The sequence below is a fragment of the Hemiscyllium ocellatum genome, chromosome 30, assembly GCF_020745735.1.
Source record: "Hemiscyllium ocellatum isolate sHemOce1 chromosome 30, sHemOce1.pat.X.cur, whole genome shotgun sequence".
Classification (NCBI taxonomy): Eukaryota; Metazoa; Chordata; class Chondrichthyes; order Orectolobiformes; family Hemiscylliidae; genus Hemiscyllium; species Hemiscyllium ocellatum.
In genome coordinates this window covers 36,664,398-36,682,473 of record NC_083430.1, presented here as the reverse complement: position 1 = coordinate 36,682,473, position 18,076 = coordinate 36,664,398, and positions in this window count along the sequence as shown.

The following is an 18,076-nucleotide window of genomic DNA, read 5'->3' as shown; positions in this document are numbered from 1 at the left end:
AAGCACTAGCTTTCAAAGCTCTGCTTCTGCCTCAGGTGGCTGCAGAGAATAAGATCATGAGACACAGAATTTATAGCCAAATGAGTACAGTGTCATGGATTAAACCATTTTAGATCAGGTCTTTCATCTTTTAGAATGGGATGTGCTGGTTTCTGTTATTTGATATATAAATCCCAGAACTTCTTTTAAATTACATTCTCAAGAAAGGTCTAGCTATTCTAACAATAAGTGCCATTTCAATTCAGATAATGCATTAAGGTGTGAGGTCTGTCTGTGTTCCAGTGTTGAGTTAGACTCGTTCTGTTTCTAAAGTGGGATTTACAGAGTTTTACATGGATTCATGCAGTTTTTGAGCAAAATAAAATGTAATTCTACAAAAAGAAATTCACCCCATAAACTTATATGTGTGTGTGTGTGTGTGTGTGTGTAGGAGAGACAGAGTGAATGTGTACGGGTGAGTGTGTGTATGTGAGTGTGAGTGCATGTGATAGAGTGTGTGTATGTAGATGTGTGTGTAGGCTTGGTTAAGTGTGTGTGAGAGAGTATGATAGGGTATATGCCTGTGAGAAGGTGCATGCATGGTTGTGAGTGAAGGGAGTGTATGTGTGTGCATAAGAGAGATAGCTTGTGTATGAGAGAGAATCTGACAACAAAGGGTACCATGTCTGTCTCCTGAGGAGGTCATTATGGTTTCTTGCTGTGGCATGTCGGAACTTGTGATTAATGAGTTGGGCATCGTACCCTGTTCTTATGAAGGTATCCTTGAGCACTTCTAGGTGTCTGTCATGTTTCTTCTCATCTGAACGATCCTGTGTATGTGTAGGGCTTGTCTGAAAGGGATGGTTGTTTAAATATGTTTAGGGTGGAAACTAGAGAAGTGGGTTTGCGGTAGAGTGAGGTGCTAAGGTGCCCACCCTTGATGGAGATGCATGTGTCCAAGAACGAGACAGATACTAAAGAGTAGTCCATGGTAAGTCTGATGGTGGGATGAAACTCATTGATATCACTCTGTAGTTGTTTCAGTGACTCCTCACCATGGGTCCAGTGGAAGAAAATGGCATCAATATATCTGGTGTACAGTGTTGGTTGGAGGTCCTGTGCAGAAAGGAAGTCTTGTTCGAACTTATGCATGAAAATGTTGGTATATTGGAATGCAAATTTGGTCCCCATGGCCATTCCGTGTGTTTGGATCAAGAACTGGTTGTCAAAGTTGAAAATGTTGTGGTCAAGAATGAAGTGGATGAGTTGTAGCATGGTGCTCAGAGATTAGCAGTTGTTGGTGTTGAGTACTGAAGTCATTGTGGGGGATGCTGGGGTAGAGTGCTGAAACGTCCATTGTGATGAGGAAGGTTCCCGGTTCAACTGGTCCGTAGGTCCTGAGTTTCTGTAAGAAATCTGTAGTGTTGAGAAAGAAACTGTGGGTCTCCTGTATAATGGGTTTCAAGATGCCTTCGACATAGCCAGAGAGGTTCTCACGTAGAGTCCCATTGCCTGATACGATGGGTGTCCTAATGTGTTGGCTTTGTGTATCTTCGAAAGGCAGTAGAAGTCACCTACATGAGAAGAACTTGAGATGAGACCACGTAGGGAACTCTGAAGGACTGGATCAAAAGTCTGAATCAACATTTCTACTTCACATTGTGTTTTCTGGTCAGATCAGCCGGTTATTGCCTGTAATGATTCAGGTTGTTCAGTCGCTGGGCTACTTCCTTGAGTAATCTGTTCTATTCTGAATGATGACAGCTGCTCCTTGACAATGTTGTGATTGGTTTTGAGAGCATGGATGGTGTTACATTGTGATCAGGTGATGTTTTGCTCTACCTTATGAATGCGGCAAATGAATCTGGCATTCACATATTTCCTGATAGTTTGAGCATAAATGTCAAGCCCAGCGCAGCAACCATCCTGTGGGGTCCAAGTCGACCCTTCTTTGGTCACTCTTCTAAAGATCCCAGTGATGGCTGTTCTGGTTTGTGGGTGGACTCATTGGGATCACTGTCGAAATCTTGAAAGAATTCCTGGAGTCTCATACAGCTGATGAATTCCTCCGTGTCTTATACGCATGCATATGCACCTCCCCACACTCTCACCCACACATGCACCCTCTCATAAGTGTATACTCCATCACGCATATACACACACACTTAACCAAATCTACACATGCATACATATACACACACACTCTATCACATGCACTCACACCCACATACACACTCACATGTACGCACGCACTCTGTCTCTCTTATATGTGCACACATATAAGTTTATAGGGTAAATTTGTTTTTGCAGAATTACATTTTGTTTTGCTCAAAAACTGCATGAATCCATGTAAAACTCTATAAATCCCACTTTAGAAATAGAACCAGTCTAACTCAACATTGAGACACAGACAGACCTCACACCTTAAAGCATTGTCTGAGCTGAAATGGCACCTATTGTTAAAATCTAGACCTTTCTTGAGAATGTATTTTAAAAGAAGTTCTGGGATTTACATATAAAAGAACATAAACCAACACATCAAAAACTTGATCTAAAATTGTTTAATGTATCATCACATCTCCATGACACTGTACATAAATTCTGTGTCTTATGATCTTATTCTCTACAGCTACCTGAGGAAGAAGCAGCGCTTTGAAAGCTAGTGCTTCCAAATAAACCTGTTGGACTATAACCTGTGTGATTTCAACTAAGTATTATATGTAAATTGAAAGTCTCTCAGTGGCTAAGGGCACAATTGATGTTGGTTTAAAACCAAGCCATTCACATGCCTGTAAAAATCATGCGATTGTACTTCACCTTGCATATCTGCTGACTACAATTCTGGGCTTAATTACAAATTTCACTTGAGATGTGATAATTGGGATTGAATAGGAACTGGTCCTTGCTTGTTATCACAAATCTAATCATTAGAACAATGAGAATAGATTTCACAACCTGGCTTGGACTTAAACTAATTCTAAAATAGTATTAAAAGGAACAGATAGGCAATCTCCCCGCTACAGATGCAATTTCTAAATTGCAAACTTAGTGCTTCAGAAAGCGATTGATGGTTTTGACAAACAGTTGCGCCAAAGCATAATTCTAAGTTAACAAAGAAAAAGAAATGGAAACAATGTGGTGCAGTTAGGTATCCATCCCATGATTATACGGAGAGTGGGAGAAAGTGTTTGGGAATTATTTTCAAAAACTCTGACTTGTCCTTTCAACCTTGATAACTGGTCAGCCAATTCCTCTCAGCTCAGAGCATTTTAGTTCAATGACAAGTGTAACAAACATTTGAACTATCTGCGTCAGTCATGGCATTAGAGTTGATAGCTCCACCATCTGTCTTACAACATCTACTTAATGTTCTGGGATGATTAAATCACTTGTAGACTATTTAGCTCCTTTGATCATCTGCTGTTCCCTTTACTTCAGCATCCTGGGATAAACATTACAGTTTATCATCTCCAGAGCAATGGATGGACCTTCTGTAGAGAATTAGCAAATTTATCCTTTAGCCAAATCCTAAATTCCTGCGTCAATAATGCAATGGGATCTTTTACATCAAGCAAGGCGGCTGGCAGAGCTTTAACACAAAGTAAGTGGGTCTTCCTCTATCTTGTGGAACTAAGGACATTCTTAAAACCAGAAAACCCTGTGGATATTTAGGACCTGTGGGAAAATAAATAATGAAATGTTTTATTATGAACAACCACACCTCTGTTAATGCAGCACTCTAATGGTGATGTACAAGAAGTGAGAGTCTGGATTTTATGCTCAAGTGTCTAAGTTGGAATTTGAACTCACATACTTCTGAACTGCACACAATTGTACTGCCCTCTGAGCCATGGCTGACATATCCATGATTTGGATTAATTTTAGACCTAGGTTACACAGGTTCAGTGGAGCAGAGCAATAAAAACGACAGCTTTTAGTTCATAACAGATATAATCTGAATATTGAAACTAATGTTAAGACAATTAAAGAAAAATAACTGAAAGTCACCCACTGAACTGTAAAGCCCAAGAATATTAGGCTGACATTTCATGAAGGCTAATTGTGTCAGCTCTGTGTATGACTTGTCGATACTGACTGTCTGCCTTGTGGACTGACTAGTGGAATGGGATCAGCTCTGACTGTGGAACTGTAGCCCACTGATACTCTCGAAAACCCAGCATTTAATTCTCCCTCTTCTGAATCGGAAAGTCTTGCATTTCTATAGAACCTTTCATGACTTCCCACAAATATTTTACAACTTTTTAAAATTAATACATTTCATTGTTGTAAGGTAGGAAATATTGCAGAAGATATACACACAAGTTCCCATAAACCACACTAGTATTTTGACCAAATGATTTGATTGCTTTGTTGCAGCTCCACAACTGAATCACCCCTAAAGCCCCAACTAGTTGCAGGGGATCTGCAGGACTGACCGTGTCCCAATCCCTAGATTGTACTGGTATGAACTCCCCAACACTGTCTGCTCTAAGCAGCTGAGCAGGGATTCAAATCCCTGAAGTGATATTGCACATTGCCTTTGACTTACTGTGATGACACCTGCTGACTGAAGGCTGCCTCCTTTGGCCTGACTGAGCACTATTCCTCTCGGACTTTGAGACATGGCCATTTGGTTGACGTATTTGCAGTGTGTTTGCTGCATAAGCTGCGGAGACTTAGTGAGATTGATGTAGCACAGTGCCATACAACAAGATGTCCTTCCCCTTGACTGATGACTGCTGACAATCATGACAAGCTGCTTGGTTTTTTTGCCTGCACTAGACAGAAGTAAGCCTTCAAGCTCTGGCTGAGAGGGCAAAACACACAAAAAGGCAGAAATGCTGTGAGGATCCAAGTAGGTACAAAGTGAGTGAGTGCTCAGAGAGCAGGTGAGAAACCGCAACGATCAACCTGGTCAAATCCATGAGCTGGGTGCCCAACCCTGTGCATAAAAAAGTCCTGGCAGCAACATTCCAGAGTGCAGCATTGACATGCAGAACTGTATTGTAACTGGATTGGAGATGTGGTGAAGTTGGGAGGTGTCCGAAACCAATGTCCGTGGATGGCGTGTGGACTGCTTCTTGGGTCATGAAATGTGCCATGAGATGTAGGGGACTGCTACATTGGAGGCCTAGAGGTGGAAACAATGATCTGGAACTACTCTGACTTACGTATTGATGTTGTGTTACTATTTGGTGGCTGGGAGAATTGCAAACTGTGTTTCAGCGAGGTGGGATTAGTTATAATTGCACACTAATGCATTCCATTGGATGCAAATTAGTCCTTTGCCCCTCATGACTGAGATTCGCTCAAAACCTGGTTGAAGAATTGGACTTTTTGTTACCTCACTGTCAAGAATCTCATTTCTGTTGAACTCGCCCTATTTTCCCAAATAGGGCCCACATCATAACATAAGAATATAAGAACTTCAAGCCTGCTTCGCTATTCAATAAGATCATGGCTGATCTTTTTGTGGCCTCAGCTCCACTTACCCACCCTCTCACCATAACCCTTAATTTCTTGACTGTTCAAAAAATGATCTATCTTAACTTTATTGAGAAAGCCTCAACCATTTCACAGGGCAAGGAATTCCATAGATTCACACCCCTCTGTGTGAAGAGGTTCCATTTCAATTCAATCCTAAATCTACTCCCCCTAATTTTGAGGTTATGCCCTTTTGTCCTAGTTTCACCCGCCAGTGGATACTAGTATCTTAGTTTCACCCTTCATAATTTTATATGTTTCTATAAGATTCCCCCTCATTCTTCTAAATTCCAATGAATATAATCCCAGTCTACTCAGTCTCTCCTCATAAGACAACCCCTGTCAACTCCGGAATCAACCTAGTGAATCTCCTCTGCACCCCCTCCAGTGCCAGTAATACTCCAGGTGTGGCCTCACCAGCACTCCATACAGCTGCAAATAACATCCCTGCTTTTAAACTCAACCCCTTTAGCAATGAAGGACAAAATTCCATTTGTCTTCTTAATTACCTGTTGTACCTGCAGACCAACCTTCTGTGATTCATGCACAAGGACTCCAGGTCCCTCCGCACAGCAGCATGCTGCAATTTCTTACCGTTCAAGTAATAGTTCTTTTCTACCATTATTCCTATAGAAATGGATTACTTCACATTTATTAACATTGTACTCCATCTTCCAGACCTTTGCCCACTCATTTAAAGTATCTATGTCTGTTGCCCAGTCCTCTGCACACTTTGCTCTACCACTCCTTCATCCAGGAGCTGGGACAATTCCACCCATTATATTCTCAATAAAAGAAGTGTAACAGCTGTTACAGTAACAGTGGTTTTGTCAAACTGACTTTAGAAACTTATGAGGGCATCCAAGAGCTAGTTGAGTCTCATCCCTGTAAGTGGAGCTGCCTGTTTATTTGAGAGTTCAAAATCCACCTAAAGTGGCATGCAGCCAAGGCGGAGTACTGTGTTACTGGAGCAGATGGCTCTTTGAGACATGGTTTAAAAAAGCTTCTAAGCTCCAGTAAGCTTTCTGCCTTCCTATATGAGTGACCAGACAAGATTGCATTATTCCCATTTATGTTTCTCCTGAGTATGCTGCCTCTTTAAAAATTGCCTGAGTGAGCAGCTGGACAACCATAGCTAAGGACCATCAAAATAAAATAAATTGATTGCTACATGTTTAACATAGCTCTCCAGCTGCTCATTGGATATGTTTCAGACTTGCACTTAGGATATTTTTCCCCTTCACCCCTTCCTTGCACACATTGACTCTCCGAAGTTCATGTTCCATGAGGTCCTCGCCTCTCTCTGGTAACCCACCCTGACTTCATTAGCGTGAGGAGAAAGTAAGGTCTGCAGATGCTGTAGATCAGAGCTGAAAATGTGTTGCTGGAAAAGTGCAGCAGGTCAGGCAGCATCCAAGGAACAGGAGATTCGACGTTTCCTGAAGAAGGGCTTATGCCCGAAATGTCGAATCTCCTGTTCTTTGGATGCTGCCTGACCTGCTGCGCTTTTCCAGCAATACATTTTCAGCTTCATTAGTGTGAGCACAAACAAGGTATCTGATAGGAGAACACATCAAAGCTAGATTGAGTCCTACACTTGCCTGACAGGCACCAGGGGCTACTTCCACCTAGAGTCACTGGACAGTGTCTGAAATTGTCTCCTCCTTTGTCAGGGATTGATTAGCCTTATCAATATCTTCCTATTCCCAAGTCAAGCTTGGCACTGCTGGCAACCAGGGCTTCAGCAGTGGAAAATGTTGTGCCCCTGTCACACACCATGACGTTGGGTAAATTATCCTAGACCTCATGTTCAGTAGGGGCTTCCCGGGTAATGGTTGTCCCATTTAATTACCCTGTTAGTTAGAAAATTGGACAGCTGTACACTCATTGCCAACCACTGAATGTGTTGTAGAATTAATGAAATTATTTTACTTGTAACTTCAATCAAATCAGTTTGGCTTCACAATACCTAGGGCACTTAATTTTAAAAAAAACCTACAAGATGTCAGCTCATGTTCAGTAGATATTGTTCTCAGTCAAAGGTTGTGGGGTCGATTCCTAATTCAGAGATTCGATCACATAATCTAGGCTCACACTTGAGCTCTGTATTGAGGATGCTGCAATGTCAGAATTGCCGTCTTTTGGTTGAGATGATAAACTGGGAACCTCCTTGCTCGCTAAAGTAGATATGAAGGATGTTGCTTGGCACTATTTTAAAGAAGCACAGCACAGTCTCCTCAACATCCTGGTCAATACTTATTCCCCCACCAACATTTAAATCAGATTCAAAAATAGAAGCTGCTGGAAAAGCTCAGCAAGTTTGGCAGCATCTGTGAAGAGAAATCAGAGTTAACGCTTTGGGTCCAGTAACCATTCCTGCGAACTTCTGAGGAAGGGTCACCGGACCCAAAATATTAACTCTGATTTCTCTGCACAGATGCTGCCAGACTTGCTGAGCTTTTCCAGCAACTTCTGTTTTTGTTTCTGATTTACAGCATCTGCAGTTCTTTCAGTTTTAATCTATAGCAGATTATCTAGTTGTTATTGCATTGCTGTTGTGGGACTTTGCTGAGAAGGGGTTGGCTGCTGAGTTTAATAAAAACAGAAAGTGCTGAAGAAATTCAGCAAGTCTATAGATAGAAAAACAGAGATAATGTTTCAAGTCCTATGAGTCTTCTTCAGACCTGACCTGTAGCTGTGTTTTACAGCAGTGACCACATTTTAAAAGTAGTTCATTGGTAATAAGGTGCTTTCAGACATCCTGAGGTCACGAAAAGGACTGTACTTTTTTTTAACTGTTACAAAGGGTACTTCTTCATTTCACATCGGTAACATTTCATAACAAGCGAAAGATGTATGAGAGAAAAGATTCATACAATGTTTCTGTCAGAAATGTTTTGCAGGAACAAACACAATGAAATGCATTAAAGTGCAAGGACAGTTGTTCTGTAGACCAATGAGCTGACAATTTTTCCATTTCAAGGTCCCACTGACAAGAATAAGATGAGTCTGCTTTTCATGTGACAGGAAGTCAGCACCCCAGGGGAACCACTCTGTCTAGTTGAAAACAGTCAAAAATTCTTCCTGCCACTTGAACAGAAATCCAGTTTGAAAGACAACACCTCTGGCAATGTAGCACACCATCAGTGCAGCACTGAAATATCAGGTTTTGTTAGCCTATTGTTAGCCACAAACAGTACAGTCCCTATTCAATTGTCTAGCCAGAATGTTATCCACTCTTTTGTCTAGCCAACTGTTCTTCTCTCTCACAAACAAAAAATAGAAGTTGCTGGAAAAGGTCAGCAGGTCTGGCAGCATCTGTGAAGAAAAATCAGAGTTAATGTTTCGGGTCTGGTGACCCTTCCTCAGAACGGTCACTGGGCCTGAAACATTAACTCTGATTTCCCTGCACAGATGCTGACAGACCTGCTGAGCTTTTCCAGTAATTTCTATTTTTGTTTCCGATTTACAGCATCTGCAGTTCTTTCAGTTTTTATGAGGTTTTGTCATGTGTTCAATCCTGAGCTCAAACCCACAATGCTACATCCAAGAGCTGAGAAAGTAATCCACTGAACCAAGCTAGTATGAACAATTGATCTGTGTGGTTACATTTTCGTGCACTAACTTTCAGACTATTATTAAGATCACAGTATGGTATCTAATGGCTGGATGGGAATAATTGCATTCAATATGTACACATTACAATAGCTGTTTGAGAAAGGAATCAAAGACCTATTATAGGTTGTGTTCAGTGAGTTACTCTAGCTCCTGGTCCAGCAACACTGTAAACTTAAAATCCCCAAATATTGTTTTTATGTCTCTTTTTAGCCTTGCTTTTTCCTATCATTGTAACCTCCTTCAGCCCTTAACTCTTTGCATCCTTCTAATTCTGGCATTCCCTTTCAGGAGAGATGATAGGGTAATAGTAATGCCAATGGTCTAATGATCCAGAGACATTGGTTAATGCCCTGAAGGTATATATTCAAATCCCTCCACAACAACTAGTGGAATGTAACTAAAGAAATCTGGAATTAAAGGCTAGATTTAGTCATGGTGACCATAATGCTACCACCAATTGTTATAAAGACCCATTTGGCTTACCAATCCTTCTTTCAGGAAGGGATGTCTGGCCAAAATGTAACTCTAGATCCACAGAAAGTTGGTGATTTTTACATACCCTCTGAAATTGGCAAGCAGGGCACTTAGGATTGGGCAACAGAGAAACATCCACATGCCACGTTCTGTGCTTCGTTCCCTCAGCTCCAATATATAGTTTCTCTCCCTGAACATCTCAATAGTTTTCCCTTTCTAAGCTGCTCCATGTTAATGCAGCAGCAGACAAGAAGGCTTACCATGCTATGTGTGCTGGTATGTTTGGGAGTGTGCAGAGCGACACACCCTCCAATTGTCGCCAAATGTCCAAATATAGACCTCATCCTGTGAACCACGTCCTGATACCAGACTACTCCGACCTTTTGGCATCATGATAGCCCACAAACCTACCAACACACTGAAAAAGCTACTGATGAACCTAAAAGACCCTGTACCAACCAGCAAATCGAATGTCATATACAAAATGCCCTGCAAGGACTGCAACAAACACTACATCAGACAGATAGGCAGAAAACTAGCCGCCAGGATACACAACCACCAATTAGCCACCCAAAGACATGGCCAGCTATCACTAGTATCCTTACACACAGATGAAGAAGGATACCACTTCGACTGGGACAATGCATCCATCCTAGGACAGGCTAAACTGAGACACACACAGGAATTCCTAGAGGCCTGTTATTCAAACTGGAACTCCATCAATAAACACATCAATTTGGACCCCATTTACCAACCTCTGAGAAAGATAACCAGAAATGATATCACCCACCTGAACAGACCATAGCGCACAAATAGAAAGCAGGACAGAACACCAGTGCTTCAACGGAGGCTCACTGATGATGTTACCTAGCATGGTGATGAAACGTCTGAGAAAAACCTACCAGCTCAGAGAGCAAAGTTACAACCTGAACCTCAACCTGAGCTACAAATCTTCTCAAAAACCACAAATACCCTGTGATGTTTTTACAGTGTAAAGGGCACTATATGAATGCAAGTTGTTTTTGTCAAAGACTGCATTTCCACTTCCTGAGTACAAGTCAGCATTTTCTAGGAGCTGTTAGGGGCAGAATGTGAATGAGATAAATTTAGCATGTCCTGCCCCATTCAGTAGCTGTGGGACTGCTGTTAAAAAAAATCCCAAAATCAACCGATAGAGTTTCATGGACTGATACTGAAAAATATAATTGTCCTTCTTAATGTCTGAGTCTGCGTCATGGTAAGGCAGTGCTATGGCACATTTGGCGTCTCGTTTCAATCTGCTGTTCGCCAACCTCTTTTTCGAACCAAGGTCCACAAATGTTTTAAATAGCGTGAACACAAACATCGAGACATCACAAAATAACAGGTGTTCTGATAGCAACAGGATGCAAACAGTGTCACAACAACTAGACTCTGACTTAGACTGAGGTCAACATCAGTTCCTGCTGTCGCAATTTCTGGAAACCTTCCACTGTGGTGAAATGAAAATGAGACTTACATTAAGGAGGACAGTTAGCAAACCTTTCAACCCGAGCAACATTATTTTGCATTTATATAGCACCTCGGCTTTTGCCTGAATGCTGACACCAAGTCACAAGAAGAAATATAAGGCGAGCATATGATTAAAAATTCTGCCGAAGAGGTCGGTTTTAAGGAGTGTGTTAAAAAGAGAGAGAGAGGGGGAGGGAGTGAGGGATGGTGTTTCAGAGCTTGGAGCCTAAACATTTGATGGCTGTGGTGGAGAAATTAAAATTATGGACACACAGCAGACCAGAATTGGAAAAGTGAACTTACCTCAAAGGGTGGAAGGTTACAATAAGAGTGAGAGGCAAGGCCATAGAGGGATTTGAAAGCAGATTTAGAACTTAAGCCAGGAGAAAGTGAGGACTGCAGATGCTGTAGATCAGAGTCGACAGTGTGGTGCTGGAAAAGCACAGCAGGTCAGGCAGCATCCATGAAACAAAAAAATCGACGATGCTGCCTGACCTGTTGTGCTTTTCCAGCATCACATTCTTGACTTAGAATGTAAGCAGTTTACTTGCGCTCAACCTGTTCAATGAGAACATTTGGCATGACATTCATAGAATCCCTACAGCACAGAAAGAGGCCATTTGCCCCATAGACATCCCATCCAGACCCAGCCCTCACCTTATCCCTGTAACCATGCATTTTACTATGAGCAATCCACTTAATCTGCACTTTGGACTATGGGAGGAAACCGGAGCAACCAAATGAAACCCATGCAGACATGGGGAGAATGTGCAAAATCCACACAGACATTCGCCCAAGGTTGGAAACAAACATGGGTCCCTGGCATCGTGAGGCAACAGTGCTAACCACTAATCCACTGTGTCACTCCTTGGTCACCTTAATTTCTCTGTCTCCTCTACCCATTTGAACCTGTCTCTGAACTGACTGTCCTCCATGCTCTGAAACACAATCCTGACTTTGTAATCAAGCCTGCTGACAAGGGTGGTGCTGTGATCTAGCATACTGACTTCTATGTTGGAGAGGCTGAGCGCCAGCTCTTGGACACCTCATCCTATTGTCCATGGACCATGACCCCATCATGCAACATGAAGCCATTGTCACTAGTGTCATATCATTTAGTGACTTCCATTCCACTGTCTCCAAACTCCATGTCCCCAACAGTGTACTGCCCACTTCTACCTCCTTCCCAAAATCCATAAACAGGACTACCCGGGGAGAGCCATTGTTTCTGCCTGCTCCTACCACACAGAACCCAACTCTTCCTTATCTCAATTTGATTTTTCTCTCCCCTTGTCCAGTTCCTTCCCAGTTACATCTGCATTTCATCTGTTGCTTTATAGAAGTGGGGTTTACGGGCTCCAGCTGCCTCCTCTTCAACATGGATGTGCAAAACCTTTACACATTCATCCTCCATCAGGATGGTCTCAGGGTTCTCCGCTTTTTCCTGAAAAATAGGACTGAACCACCCTGGCTGAGCTCATCCTCACTTTGAATAACTCTCCCTTTCATTCCTCACATTTTTGTCAGGTCAAAGATGTGGCCGTGGGTACCTGAATGTGCCCAGTTATGCCTGTCTCTTTGCAGGGTGCCGAACTTCCTTGCTCAAATCTTCCTCTGGCCCCCACCCACAATTCTTTCTCTGGTACACGATGACATTGTTGGTGCCACTTCCTCTTTCTGTCTGGAATTGGAAAGGTTTATTAATTCTGCTTCCAATTTCCACACTGTTCTCACCTTCACTTGATCCATTTGTGACTCCTCCCTTCCCTTCCTTGACACCTCTGTTTCTATTTCTTGGGGAAGGCTGGTCACCAATATCCACTACAAACTGACTAACTTCCACAGTTACCTTGACAGTACATTCTCACACCCTGTTTCCTGTGAAGTCTCCATTCCATTCTCCCAGTTTCTCCGTCTCCATTACATCTGTTCCGATGATGCCAGTTTCACTTTCTTCCTCAACAGAGAATTCCCCAGCATCGCAGTTGACAGGGTCCTCAGTCATGTCCAACCCTTCTCTTTCCTGACCCTTTCTAATTATTTCCAAACACTCTTCCACCATACTATGCCACGGACTAGAAAGCAACTGAGCTCTATCCACCACAGAATGCTTGATGTTAAATGTAAGTGTACAATGTAAACATAACCTGCTATGCCAAAGATAGTGAGGCACAGAGTCATAGTCATACAGATGTGCAGCATGGAAACAGACCCTTCAGTGCAACTCATCAACGCTGACCAGATATCACAACCCAATCTAGACCCACCTGCCAGCACCTGGTCCATATCCCTCCAAACCCTTCCTGTTCATATACCTATCGAAATGCCTTTTAAATGTTGCAATTGCACCAGCCTCCACCACTTCCTCGGGCAGCTCATTCCACACATGCACTATTCTCTGCATGAAAGGTTGCCCTGAGGTCTCTTTTAAAACTTTTCCCTCTCACCCTCAACCCATGACCTCTAGTTCTCGACTCCCCCATCCCAGGGAAATGACCTTGTCTATTCACACTATCCATGCCCCTCATGATTTTACAAACCTCTACAAGGTCACCCCTCAGCGTCCGATACTCTAGGGAAAACAGTCCTGGCCTGTTCTGCCTCTCCCTATAGCTCAAATCCTCCAAACCTGGCAACCTCCTTGTAAATTTTTTCTGAACCCTTTCAAGTTTCACAACATCGCTCTGATATGAAGGAGACCAGAATTGCACACAATATTCCAAAAGTGGTCTAACCAATGTCCTGTACAGCCGCAATATGATCTCCCAACTCTTTTACTCAATACTCTGACCAATAAAGAAAAGCATACCAAACACCTTCTTCACTTTCCTATGTACTTGCGACTCTACTTTCAAGGAACTATGAACCTGCACTGCAAGGTCTCTTGGTTCAGCAACATTCCCTAGGACCTTACCATTTAGTGTATAAGTCCTGCTCTGATTTGCTTTCCCAAAATGCAGCACCTCGCATTTATCTAAATTAAACTTCATCTGCCACTCCACAGCCTATAGGCCCATCTAATCAAGATACCGTTGTACTCTGAGGTAACCTTCTTCACTTTCCATTATACCTCCAATTTTGATGTCATCTGTAAACTTACTAACTATACCTCTTAGGGTCACATCCAAATCATTTATATAAATGACAAAAAGCTATGGACCCAGCACCGATCCTTGTGGCACTCCACTGGTCACAAGCCTCCAGTATGAAAAACAACCATCCACCATCACCCTCTGTCTTCTACCTTTGAGCCAGTTCTGTATCCAAATGGCTAGTTCTCCCTGTATTCTAACCTTGCTAACCAGTCTCCCATGGAGAACCCTGTCGAATGCCTTAGTGAAAGTCCATATAGATATGTCCACTGCTCTGCCCTCATGAATCCTCTTTGTTACTTCTTTAAAAAACTCAATCAGGTTTGTGAAACATGATGTCCCACGCACAAAGCCATGCTGACTATCCCTAATCAGTCCTTGTCTTCCCAAATACATATACATCCTGTCCCTCAGGATTCCCTCCAACAACTTGCCCACCACCGACATCAGACTCACCGGTCTATAGTTCGCTGGCTTTTCCTTACCACCTTTCTTAAACAGTGGCACCATGTTAGCCAAACTCCAGTCTTCCGGCACCTCACCTGTGACTATCGATGATACAACTATCTCGGCAAGGGCTCAGCAATCACTTCTCTTGCTTCTCGCAGAGTTCTCGGGTTCACCTGATCAGGTCCTGGGGATTTATCCACCTTTAACCATTTGAAGACGTCCAGCACTTCCTCCTCTGTAATCTGGACATTTTTCAAGATGTCACTATGTATTTCCCTGCATTCTATACCTTCCATGTCCTTTTCCACAGTTGACATGGATGCAAAATATTCATTTAGTATCTCCCCCATCTCCTGCGGCTCCTTGCTGATCTCTGAGGAACCCTATTCTCTCCCTAGTTACCCTTTTGTCCTCAGTTTTTAACTGTAAGTAACTGACCTTATTGCACTTTATGTTATGTTAAATTGGAATTTTTGTCTAATAAACCTTTACGAATAATTAATAATTTTTTTTGAAAGAAAGAATTGCTTTGTTACAAAAGGTAGAAAACTATCCAATTTCTTGGCATTGAACTTTTTAAATAGAGCTCATTTTAACTTAGTTTTGTATTAAATCTCTCAAAAGCATCTGAAAACGCTTAGAATATAACCAAAATCTTACATTCCTATGTAGGAAAACATTAATATGTTGCATACACCAAAGTCCCATATAAAACGGATAAGTGACTATGGTTTGAGGTTGAGGGAAGAATTTTGACCAAGACATACTTTTCAAATAATGTCTTGTGGTTTTCAATGTCTCCCTGAAATTCTAGAACCGTTTTTAAAGAATATTTTATTTGAAATTTGTTACTTGAGATATATAGCAATCTCTCAGCATCAAGTGTTCATCTGATTGATACTGGGTTTCAAATCTTGAAGGAGAGTTTGAAGCCAAACTTCTGGTTGGTATAATAACTTTCCACTTAACACGTAGTTTGTAACCATGGCTCACCTTGGCAATTTCAGAATAAAAATTCAGGTTACAAAAGCAGGAAATACCAACATAGTATCCATAAAAGTGTCAGATTATTATAAAAGTACAAGTGATTCACTATTGTTCCTTCGGGAAAGAAATGTGCCATCTTTAAATCAACTGGCCTACATGTGAGCTGAATCCCACACCTCCAGATTGAATTTTATATGCTTTCTGAACAGGTTCAACAAGGTGCTCAGTTGTACCAAACCACTACTTGCTGAAGTTCAAGGAAGGGCTCATTGCCAGCTTCTAAACAGATGAACAATATGTACTCATCTTGCTATTGATGCCCACATCCGAGAATGAATAAAATTATATCATGAAAGAGAATGCACTTAAAAAAAATATTCTTGGTATGTGGTCAAATTTCCCTGGAATAACCAGGAATTAAAGATTGGTCTTGAAAACACCATTGTCAGCTCACAAGGAAACAGTGTTGTGGTAATGTTAGTATACTCATAATCTTGAGACCCAAGCCAGTATTTGTGGTTGAAATCCCACCAGAGCTGATGGTCAAATTTGAATTCAGTAAAAAAAACTCTGGAATACATAGTAGGCCTAATGGTGATTGTATCACCACTGCCAATTGTCATAAACACCCATCTGGTTCACTAATATCATTTAGGGGAGGAAACTGCCATCCTGACCTGGTCTGACCTGCATGTGACTCCAAACCTACAACAATGTGTTGACTCCTTGGTCAGTAAATGCTGGCCTAGAAATTTATATCCTGTGAACAAATTTTCAAAACCAGAGTAATTTTTGTCTGTTGAAAAAAAATTAGACATGAAAAAATATATTTGATTGACAGTTAATAATCAACCAATTCAGGAAAACTTTCTTTGTTTTCTGATTGGCTATGGGAAAGTGGGAACCTCAAGAATGGCGTGTCAGGCAGCCAATAATGGAAATGTGTGGGGTTGTGGTCATGTGATGAAACCTCCAGCAAAATACCAAACCAGATTTGCAAACCTAAATAATATGTACAAATCCAAAGTATCACTTAGATGAATTGTGGCTGTTCCCAGACCTGTTTTTAATCAAAAGAATTTACTGTGTTTTGATGAGTCTGAGGTTAAGGTAAAGCCAGAGTGAAAGTGATCTATCAAATCAAGATCAGCGTAATCTACTTGTTGCAGATTAGAATATCATGAGCATGGCAAACTGCTGGGTGTCCCTGGGGTAAATTTGCATTTCGGCATTCATCTTCCAAGAGCGGTAAACATCGCATGACTTTGCCTACCCAGTGGAACTGAGTTGGGGGGATGGGATTGGGGAGTTAGAAGTTAATCAGACACTGTGATTGACATCCCATGGGACTTGCTGCTGAGGGGAGCGATATTTCCCTGCCTGGGTCTTGTTTATCCATCAGGCTGTATAGTATCAGAGATGTAAACAAAGGTTGAAATGAGTGAAGTAACAGAAAGCATCAAAAGAAAGGTTATTCAACCCCCCAGCGCCTGAAGATTAGATTACGTATTGTAAGCACCACTCAGGAAGAAAAATCATTGGGCCATAAAAAATATTTTTCTCACTCACTTTCAACATACAATTTGTTAGCTACAAAAATTTTGCAGATGAGAAGGCCTGTTTGATTGACAGTCAAGAATCATCCGATTGGATACAAAGTGTTCATTCTATTTTCAATTGGTTGAGGGCAAGGTGTGCTCTCAGTGGATGGACCAATGGCAGGATATAAGGGAGGGCAGTTCAAGGCAGGAAGCTTTGTAATGAAATCGTTAGAAATGAACCAGAATAGAATTAGTGATTCTAACCTGAGTCAGTTTGTGAGGTGGTTGTTGGAGTTAGTTCAATCTTATAAGCAGGTGTCTCCTTACAGGTCCCTTTTAGAAATCAACCAGTACAGATTCTATCAATGTATGCAAGCTGTAGTCTTCTTTAACTCCCACTGTATCTCCTATCTGTTTTCTTTGACACAGTTAGTACATGACGTGGCACAATATTTGTGTGGTCAGAGTGCCAACTTTGCAAAGACTTGAAGTTGTTGACACAAATTAGATTGGGCTGAATTTTACAATTTTTTGATAAAATGCAAATTATATTGAGTTTTTTGGAATGCTTTTCAGCATGATGCATAGCAAATTTTCTGGCTTTAACTTGTTAACCTCACCTCATTTACTACCCTAACCTGTCTTGATGACGGTCTTCACATCCAATTCAAGACCCTTCTGACCACATCTTGTTCCTGGAACAACTCTCCACTCACCAGATATCCACCAAAAGACCAGCACCCCTGATGCCCGCACCATATTTAAAAGGATTTTGTGCACGCAGATAAGTATTATCATTCCAAAGTTGCCCTGCTTGTTGATGGACAGATTGAAAATGTCAGAGAAGGGGAAGATGGCACTGTGATTCACAGACAGAGACCTGAGGTGCAAAGGAGAGGTGTTCTTTTCTGAAAGACTGATGGAGGAGGCCTCTCAACCCTATCAGCCTGGCCCAAGGTT